This window comes from Nestor notabilis, unplaced genomic scaffold (assembly GCF_000696875.1).
Source record: "Nestor notabilis isolate BGI_N333 unplaced genomic scaffold, ASM69687v1 scaffold7680, whole genome shotgun sequence".
Classification (NCBI taxonomy): domain Eukaryota; kingdom Metazoa; phylum Chordata; class Aves; order Psittaciformes; family Psittacidae; genus Nestor; species Nestor notabilis.
Genome location: NW_009911537.1, coordinates 11715 through 20407, shown reverse-complemented (window position 1 = coordinate 20407; position 8693 = coordinate 11715).

The following is an 8693-nucleotide window of genomic DNA, read 5'->3' as shown; positions in this document are numbered from 1 at the left end:
ACTGCTATAAAAATAGGAAAGCTTGTCTTAGCTGAGCTAATGAAGATAGTCCAGCTTCTTTCCCTAGGCTTATTATCAACTAACTATCAATCTATAATATTCACCAGTTCACCATTGCAGTACAGATTTGTACAGTACAGACATGTACAGATTTGCTATTAAAGAGCAAGGAAACCTTTGGATGTCTTCCAGTAAATATTCTGTGAAAATTCCTGCTAACTGCAAATAACAGTAACTATCATTAACATTTCAACCTTTAAGAATAGTGTGCTCAAAAAATACCAAACTTGTTTGGTTTTGAATACGTTCTGAGGCAAAAAATGCTAAAATGAAATACAAATATTGTAAATATGCAATTTCAATAAACTGAGTAGATACACACTTTAGTCAGGAAGACTTGACATGAATTTATTAATTCACTTTAGTATGTGTAGCCATGTCAGTGTTTATCAAAAGATAAATCTTCTGTTAAATATATATGAGAATGTTTACCATAGTATTGGAAAACAGCATGTTCCAGTTCAGCATTTTCAGACTCGTTATCCATGGAAAACAGGAGCCATATGTTAAGAGACTGGAGTCCTAATAAACTTTAAGACAACAGTAATGTTGTGTGTGAACTGATTAGAGTGTGAAATCTGTGGGCTCAATCTACTTTGAAAACGAAATCTCTTTCAGGAATACAGACATTTCGGTAGAGGCTGAGGATGCCTGAGGTAAACCTCAGCACACCCTACAGCAGGTTATGCCCAAATGGGACACTGCGCATGAAACACTCCTTGTGCTGGGGTTATGGTACTGATATGTTAAAGCAGGCATACCTCACCTCCTCCCAGAAATTCAACTCCTGTCCTCAGTTTGAATGTGCGATGGAAGTAATTTTGATAAGCTTTCAACCCTCCAGGATTTTATTTTAAATAAGAATGGGTGTGCTTGCTGGTGCTGTTATTTTAAAGATGAAGATACGTATGTAGAAAGACTGATGTTGTTCAGCCAAAACTAGGGATCACTAACAGGGATCGTTTCGTACCACAGCAATGACATCCCACTGCTGCTGCCCGTGTACTACAGGCATGAGAAATAAGCTTAAGCCTGAAAGGTTTCAAGCAGCCACGTTACATCTGTGTACTGGATGGGTGAAGGCTGCATGGTCTGCTGCTGGGCATTCAGCTGCCCTTTCATTTCTTCCTGCTGTTGTTCAGAGCCAGAGTGTGTTGATGGCTGCCATAGCTGCCCAAAGCATGGTGTTTGGAGGAGCTGGATCTCAGAGCAGCGAAACAGCCTGCTGCTGAGGAAATAGCTAAAGAGGGGCTGCCCAGAGGAGCCACTGCTCTGTAGGTCAATCTTTCCAACAGCACAACCCTGCAGGAAAAGGCAACCTTTTGTGACAGTTAGGTCCCACAGCTCCAGGGAAACTGAAGAGATGATTTGGTGTCTTTTTCTATTTGTTTTCTGAAGTTGATCAAACTAAACTTTCCTGACTTAAAATCAGTTTTGTTTTAGATTCAAAAGAAATTCTGCTAACAACCTATGGTCTGATTCTCTTATTTTTATGCTTCAGAATAACTTATCTTACAAATAGTTCCATTTATTGTGACAAAGGTCAGTCTGATTTTACGATCACAAAATACGAAGTGCCAAGAAAATGTGTCTCTTTTTTCCCTTTTGCTTCCACAGTGAAAATACTTTCGTATGGCTTCACACCAGTGGCCTCTTATCATTGTATCTGTCAAAGCTGCTGGTCAGCCCTCTGCTACTTTCACATCTTCTTTGTCCAAAATCTCTGCTGCCACAGGTGATTTTCTGTCCACTGTTGAATAAGTGGACTTAGTTTTAATGTGCTGCATCAAGGATGTGGGAGAGGAGGATGCCCTATCAATGCATTCATTTTACTGTCTATTCCATTTTGTTAGTGGACTTTGAGGTTCCAGGAGCCAGTGGAGGTGTCTTATCAACACATTTCATGCTGGAAAGAGAGAGAAGTACAAGTTGTCTTAGTAAAAAAACAAGCCTGTTGGGAAGGAGAGCTTTACTTCCTCAGTTTGGAGACAGGCAGACATTCTTTCAACTTGTCTTTTTATGTTTATATTTGCAGAAGTCGTCCCCAGTGAAAATATACCTCAAATATATATATATAGTGTGTGTATATATATATATAGTGTGTGTATATATATATAGTGTGTATATATATATATAGTGTGTATATATATATAACCTAGAAGGTTCAACTAAATTGGAAAAATTCCTTTGTCATTGTCTTGCTCCTGAACAGCATCCTTCACTACACCTGGCTGGAATCAGCTAATGCAAATTCATCAGTGCTAGTGCTTGTTTCCTCCTCCCCACTACAAATCACAGTTTATCTCTGACATACGGGGTTAAGGAGCAAGCAAGAAGCTTTATCACCTCACAGGGAGTCTATTATTCCCAGAATCACGCCTAAAAAGCAGATGATATGCTACTCCTGAACAGCATCCTTCACTACACCTGGCTGGAATCAGCTAATGCAAATTCATCAGTGCTAGTGCTTGTTTCCTCCTCCCCACTACAAATCACAGTTTATCTCTGACATACGGGGTTAAGGAGCAAGCAAGAAGCTTTATCACCTCACAGGGAGTCTATTATTCCCAGAATCACGCCTAAAAAGCAGATGATATGCTATTGGTATGAATACCAAAAACGAATTCTAGTGTGCATGCCAGAGCTTCATCATCACTATTTTTGCCTGTTCTCTCTAAAAGGCAAATATTTTGATAATAGTCTTCATGCTATGCTGAAAAGTAACTACTACTTGGTCATTTCAGTTTTATTTGCTTCATTGCAATATCTGTAAAGAGTCCAGGCTGGAGAGGAAGAAATTATGGCAAACAGCTGGTTTTACTTATTTTGCATTGTTTAAGCTACTTCAGATATTCTGAAATCTAATTCAGATGTGAGGTGGAGAAATGCAGTTAGAAAATGTGGGATATATACCAGTGTTGACAATCACAAATGGAATCCTGCCCACAGCAAGTACACTTGATGTCTGTAGTAGTCTTTCAGCTGTCCCCTGCCTCATCCATCTACTAGCATTGCTTCAGGGCTGCTGACAAGGTAATATGACAATTTCAGCACAAAGTAGGTGCTAAGCAAAGATGACTCTAAACGGGCCACCTACTTATAGTGGTGAGCATGACTGTTTCTGCCTGAAATCCCTTTTCTGCTGTTCAGGAGAATTCACATGTGATTTTGTGTTCTTTGTATCTAAAAGAATATGACAAGAACTATAGCTGAGGGGAAGGAGAGTGAGGACATTGGATTAGAACTGTGTTTATTTCTCTAGGCAGAAGACTGACTGACAAGCCTAGTGGTATCCAGGCTAAAACCCACGAGATTTGGGAGCTTACTAAAGTAAAATGGTGGTGTAACTAAGGCATGCCCGCAGCTGCCATAGCACTACAGTGGACTATTCTTTGGGCTTTCAGGGCTTTTTATTAATGCCTACAAAGGTGACCTTCTAAAGAGACAAAAGATTTCTTCTGAAGGGATAATTATTCCATTCCTTAGACAAGAAGAATATAAGGAAACAGACTTCGATGACACAGTGATCCTTATTTATTGCAGACTGATGGAACATCTTCCACAGGTTTTTAGCATAGATCTATTTGTTCTAGATAGGGATTTTTAAACACGCCATCACTTATTTGGGGAAATGGTCTGACTGTGTTTATTTATGCCTGTCTCATTCTCTTCTCCTTCATACATTTTATTTCCTGCTTATGTGGAAGACATAGTAATGCCGAGCAAGAACTGTTCTGTGTTTTGTTTCCTTGCTAGGGTTGATTTCTCTCCTGGTACTTCTGGTACTCATGAAATAACCACATCACAGACTTTCCAGTTTAATCACAATTGCTTTTCTCTTAAATAAAGATCTTGTTACAGTAACATACAGCAGTTGTACTAATAAAGTCTCTGTTGTTAATATTTAAGAACTAAGTTTCTTGTTATGTATTAAAAAGATCCACAATTTTAAGTACTCAAGCTTTTTTCAGTTGTGTTTGTTAAAGGAACCAGAAGTGCTTTATATAACTTTCATAATTTTTTAAGATTTTAAACTCCTGTATGAACTCATTCCAGTTTTCTCTGATCACACCAGAGACTTTCACCTTTTTGATACAAGAGATGAAAATCAACATCTAATCGTGCTCCATTTAAAACTTGTGCAACAAGAACAAAAAAATCCACTCCTGTAGAATTCCTGTTTGAATTACTGAAGACAACATTTTGAAGTAAAGGAATTGACACTGAAAGAGAACTGAAAAGGTGAATCTGTTTATATCAACTTAAACAACTTAACGGGGTCCGGGTTTAAAAATGGTGTAACCCAAACACACTTTAGCCATTTCAAATCTGAAGGCAGATATAATCTAATTAAATTGAACTGTTTCTATCCTGCACTTATCCTCACGTTTAAAACAATGTTTACTACAGTCCAATTTCAGTGATTAAAAGGTAGAAAATACAGTCTACAGAAGCAACTTGAAGAACTTTATTCACTGTCATGTGGACTTGCTTTGGACAGGATTAGACAACCTCATAAGCATGTCAGCAGTGAGCTGAACCTGGCAAACCTGTGACAGATACCATTGATGGATATGCGTTAGTGTTAGCTCAATGGTGAAAGGGAGATTTCGTGGTGCAGGTTAGGCAGAGAATGTTTTAAGGGCTTTGATGATTTTTGTAAGGAGCTTCTAAATATGAGGATGGCTACAGAAGAAATCATGAAGTTGTGCTATCAATGCTACTTAGTAAAGTTATATTTTGGGCCAGCTGAAGGTGAGAGTCCACATCTTGACAGTGAATGTGAACTGATAGGTATGACTGAGATAAAATGTGAAAGGGATTTTTCCTCCCTTGTGAAAGGATGTAACTAATGCAAAAGAGAAAAAAGAGGAAGGCAAAGGGATGCACAACATAATCCAGCACAATCCTTGCTGAAGGCTTCTGTGAGTGTAAGAGTGGGAGAAGATTGCACATGTGGAGTTCAGAGGAAAGGATACTGCAGGATCATTATCTAGACAGCAGGGGAAGGAAGCCTGGTTTTCTAGTCATGTGGATGGAGAGAAGAGACATACCTGACTTCAGAACAGTGTGGAGATAACCAAGCTATATTTTAATGAACAAATACACCAGGGATGTGTCCGGAGATGAAAACAGTGTCTTCTCAGCAACACAACAGGGAAGGAGTACTGATGTTCCTTGGCAGTTTAGAAAAGACTTCTTGCCAGCCTATGGGCCACACCTGACTTAAGGGATCAGTAAGGGATCGGAATTAACCTGCAAGCTCATCAGGCAGTACACAAAGCCACAGTAGTCTTCCTGTAACCCCAAAAGTGAGTGACGCCAGGACAACAGTTACCAATCCACAGGTGGAGCATTTGAAGCTTGGACAGTCCTTCTTGGACAGTTCTGCCTGTGCAGGTAAATGTCCTCATGTTGACTATACCATAACTGATAGCCATAAACATGTATCTAGTCAGCTATAATGTGGAAGAACTGATAATACTATCACTATATCCATTTTTCTATAATGACTTATGGCAGTACATAATGGACACTTCCAAACTGGTAAGATTATTTTTGAAGAGAGGATTTTACCTTCATTTGTGATGTCTTAAAATTTCCAAAGATATTCTTCATTGTTTTGCATAAAAAAGCCTATTTATTTTGAACCAAGTTTGCAAATATTTGTTAATAGAGATCTCAGATTGAACAAGTTTCTTGATTATGTTGCTATTGCTCTGTGAAATCAGATCTAAGCAGAACAATTTCCTTGCCAAAAAACATTTACTGCAGAAAATGTTAGCTGAAAAGTCTGAAAAGGAGGGAAAAAAAACCCCAACCTAATTTTCTGCTATTTAGTTTAAAGGCAGGCAGGCTTTTGATTTGCTCCCTTTTACCAAAATCATTGTTTTTCTTCACTGTTTCACGTACAAAGCAAACTGCATACCAAACCCACACACTTCATACAGTTCAGAAATTGGAAAAAAGTAGAGACATTATTGCTATTGATTTCAGTAACATGAAATCAGCAGGTTGCTTTGTTTTCATTTTGGCAAGATAATAATTCTTATAAGTGCAATTTTAACACAGAACTCTGTCCCCACTTCATGCTACACTCCCACCATATGTTACATAAAATGCTAAACTGAGTAAGTTTTAGAGAAAAGAGTCTTCATTGTGCCTCATTTTCTTATGACTAAAGGAGAAAATTATAATAGACATGAAGCTGCATCCACATAGAATTCTACATCTCATTCCAAACACTTATTTTGAAATCTTTCTGTCTTCCCTGTGTGATGGTCTTGCTGATGGTGTGAGAGAAGCTAACTCAAATGTATATATACACACATCACAGGATTGGAATAACAGCGTTCTTTGAGCTGTCTGCAGAAATAAATACCTGCCTCACAAGCAAAGTAAAATGTTCACTTTCCTGTAAAAAGGAAGTTATGTTTGAAGCAAACTATATGGAGAGTACAATAAATCCTGAGTGCTTAGGTGAACATTGTTCAAAAGAAAAAGTCATGGTTTATTCATGGAGAAACTGTTACAGCCCGTGCCTGGTATACTTTTTTCAAATGAGAAGAGAAATAAATGTAAGTATTTTTGAGTCAATGTCTTGAATAATAGTATTATGTGACTCAGAATAGAAAATCACTAGGGAAAATGTACACAGCTTACCATTTTCCTCCACTGCTTAAGTATCCAAATGAACACAGATTGTGTATCTATGAAAAGATGTAATTACAGTTTTCTAAAACATGTCATCCATCCCCTTTCATTCTACAACTAAATATGCACATCCTCAACGTACAGCAAAAATATGGAGCATAAAATTAGGAATATATTATCTGTCTATATTTAAAACAGTATCAGTATTTAGAATGATTACAGGAACATCAAGGCACTGGCACAAGCAAGCAGCTCTTCAGGGCTGCATTTAAGAGTAGCTTCTACTAAACGCCTATCAACCAAGTACCTTTCTGAACTAGGAAGAAATGGTAACATTTACAGGTCTGCAAAGGAGAACAGGGAGCTGATTATATTTGCATTTGCATGTGTGCTTTGCTGCTTCCCACATACCAAAGGAGGTGCTGTGCATGCAATCCAGCACCTCCTTTCTACAGAGCACTACTGTGGTCTCTCCTATGTGACCTCCTGTGTGCCTGGGCAGATTCGGCCTTGTTCCTGCACGGGATCCCTGGATGCACGGGTGCAAAGGCATGGCTGGGAGCCCTGCACAAACAGCAGCTACCAAAGACTCTGCAACTGCAATAGCAAAATGTGCAGGCTGGATGATCGAGGGATGGTGTGCATTTGAGGATTTGGGTCTGAATTGCTTTCGAGAGCAAGTCTGGGCTTGTATTCTGGCACTGCATTTATGAAATCATCTCCCCAGGAGACTAAATCCTACTGGAAACCTGCAGGACTCAGATGCAAAGTCCAACAGGGTCTTTTGCAAAGTGAGAAGGCTGAATCTAGGCTGAGCCTCGGGGGCTTGCAGGGCACAGCACACTTTTCTGGTTGCTCACAGCTAAGGCAAACCAGTCTGTTGCCAAATCTCTTAGAGGTCCTGCTGTGGCAGGGCCTCAGACCCCCAGATACTGAGGGGTGCACCCAAGTTTTGCAGGAAGGTTTGCTCCAAGGGAAGGGCTTCTGCAAGGCTGCTGCAAAACATACTCTGTTGCATGTTAGAATTGTTTCAGAGCAGCAGATAGATGTTACCTGGGTCTCTTGAAACTAATCAGTAAAAAACTTCACAGCTACTTGGTGGTTTATTTTTATGGTATTCCCTTAATGTACAAGAAGCTGTTGGCATCTCAGGATTTTAAAACAGAATTAGCTATTGCATAAGGAAGAAAACCCAGCAGTGTCATGCCTTACATTGCGAAGTGTAGAGTTTTCTGCTAGTAATGGGCTACTGTGTAAACCATGGTTTTGTAGCTACCAGCAGTAACAAATAACAAGTGCTTTCTAAGCAATACTGAACTGGAACATTCCTGCATTTCTAATTGTAAACCTGCCTTTGTTTTCAGAGAATAAGGAATTCCGAGAGGAGACAGGTCTTTCCAATGACATACGCTTTCCGCCTTCATCTTAGTACCTTGTTGTGAAAAACAGAATAATGAAAGCAGTCTTTTTTTCTGCTGAGGCAGTCACTCCTTCTGATCAAGAGAAGCATGCTGCAAATTAGAAACAAAACGGAACCAAAATCCTGTGCATATTAAAAGTGAATAGATGAGAGGCACGAAAGTGAGCGCAGATGTTGGAGTGCCAAAAGGGAAACCTATCACTTAAGGCAAATTGGAAGGGACACTACATTTCTGTCCCATGCACACCCTGCCTGTCCAAAATTCCCCATCTCTGCATGCACCAGCATAGGGAAATGTACTAGAACATGCAGCAGGTTCCCCCCTGCTCTTGCAGACACAGTCTTTACCTCTTTATCTCCAGCCCCCCATGGCTGAAGTCAGGGTCCAGCCTGCACCAAGGGGCTGCAGGGGGAGGTGAGCGGGTACAGCCATGCCTAGCTGAGGGAGGGGAGCCCAGCAAGGCCAAGGCAGCTCCTGTGTAGCAAGGCATTCCCCACCCACTGCCATGGGCTCTCCTGCCCCGCCTGCCCAGGTTGCTACATGCCAGGGTAGCAGTGG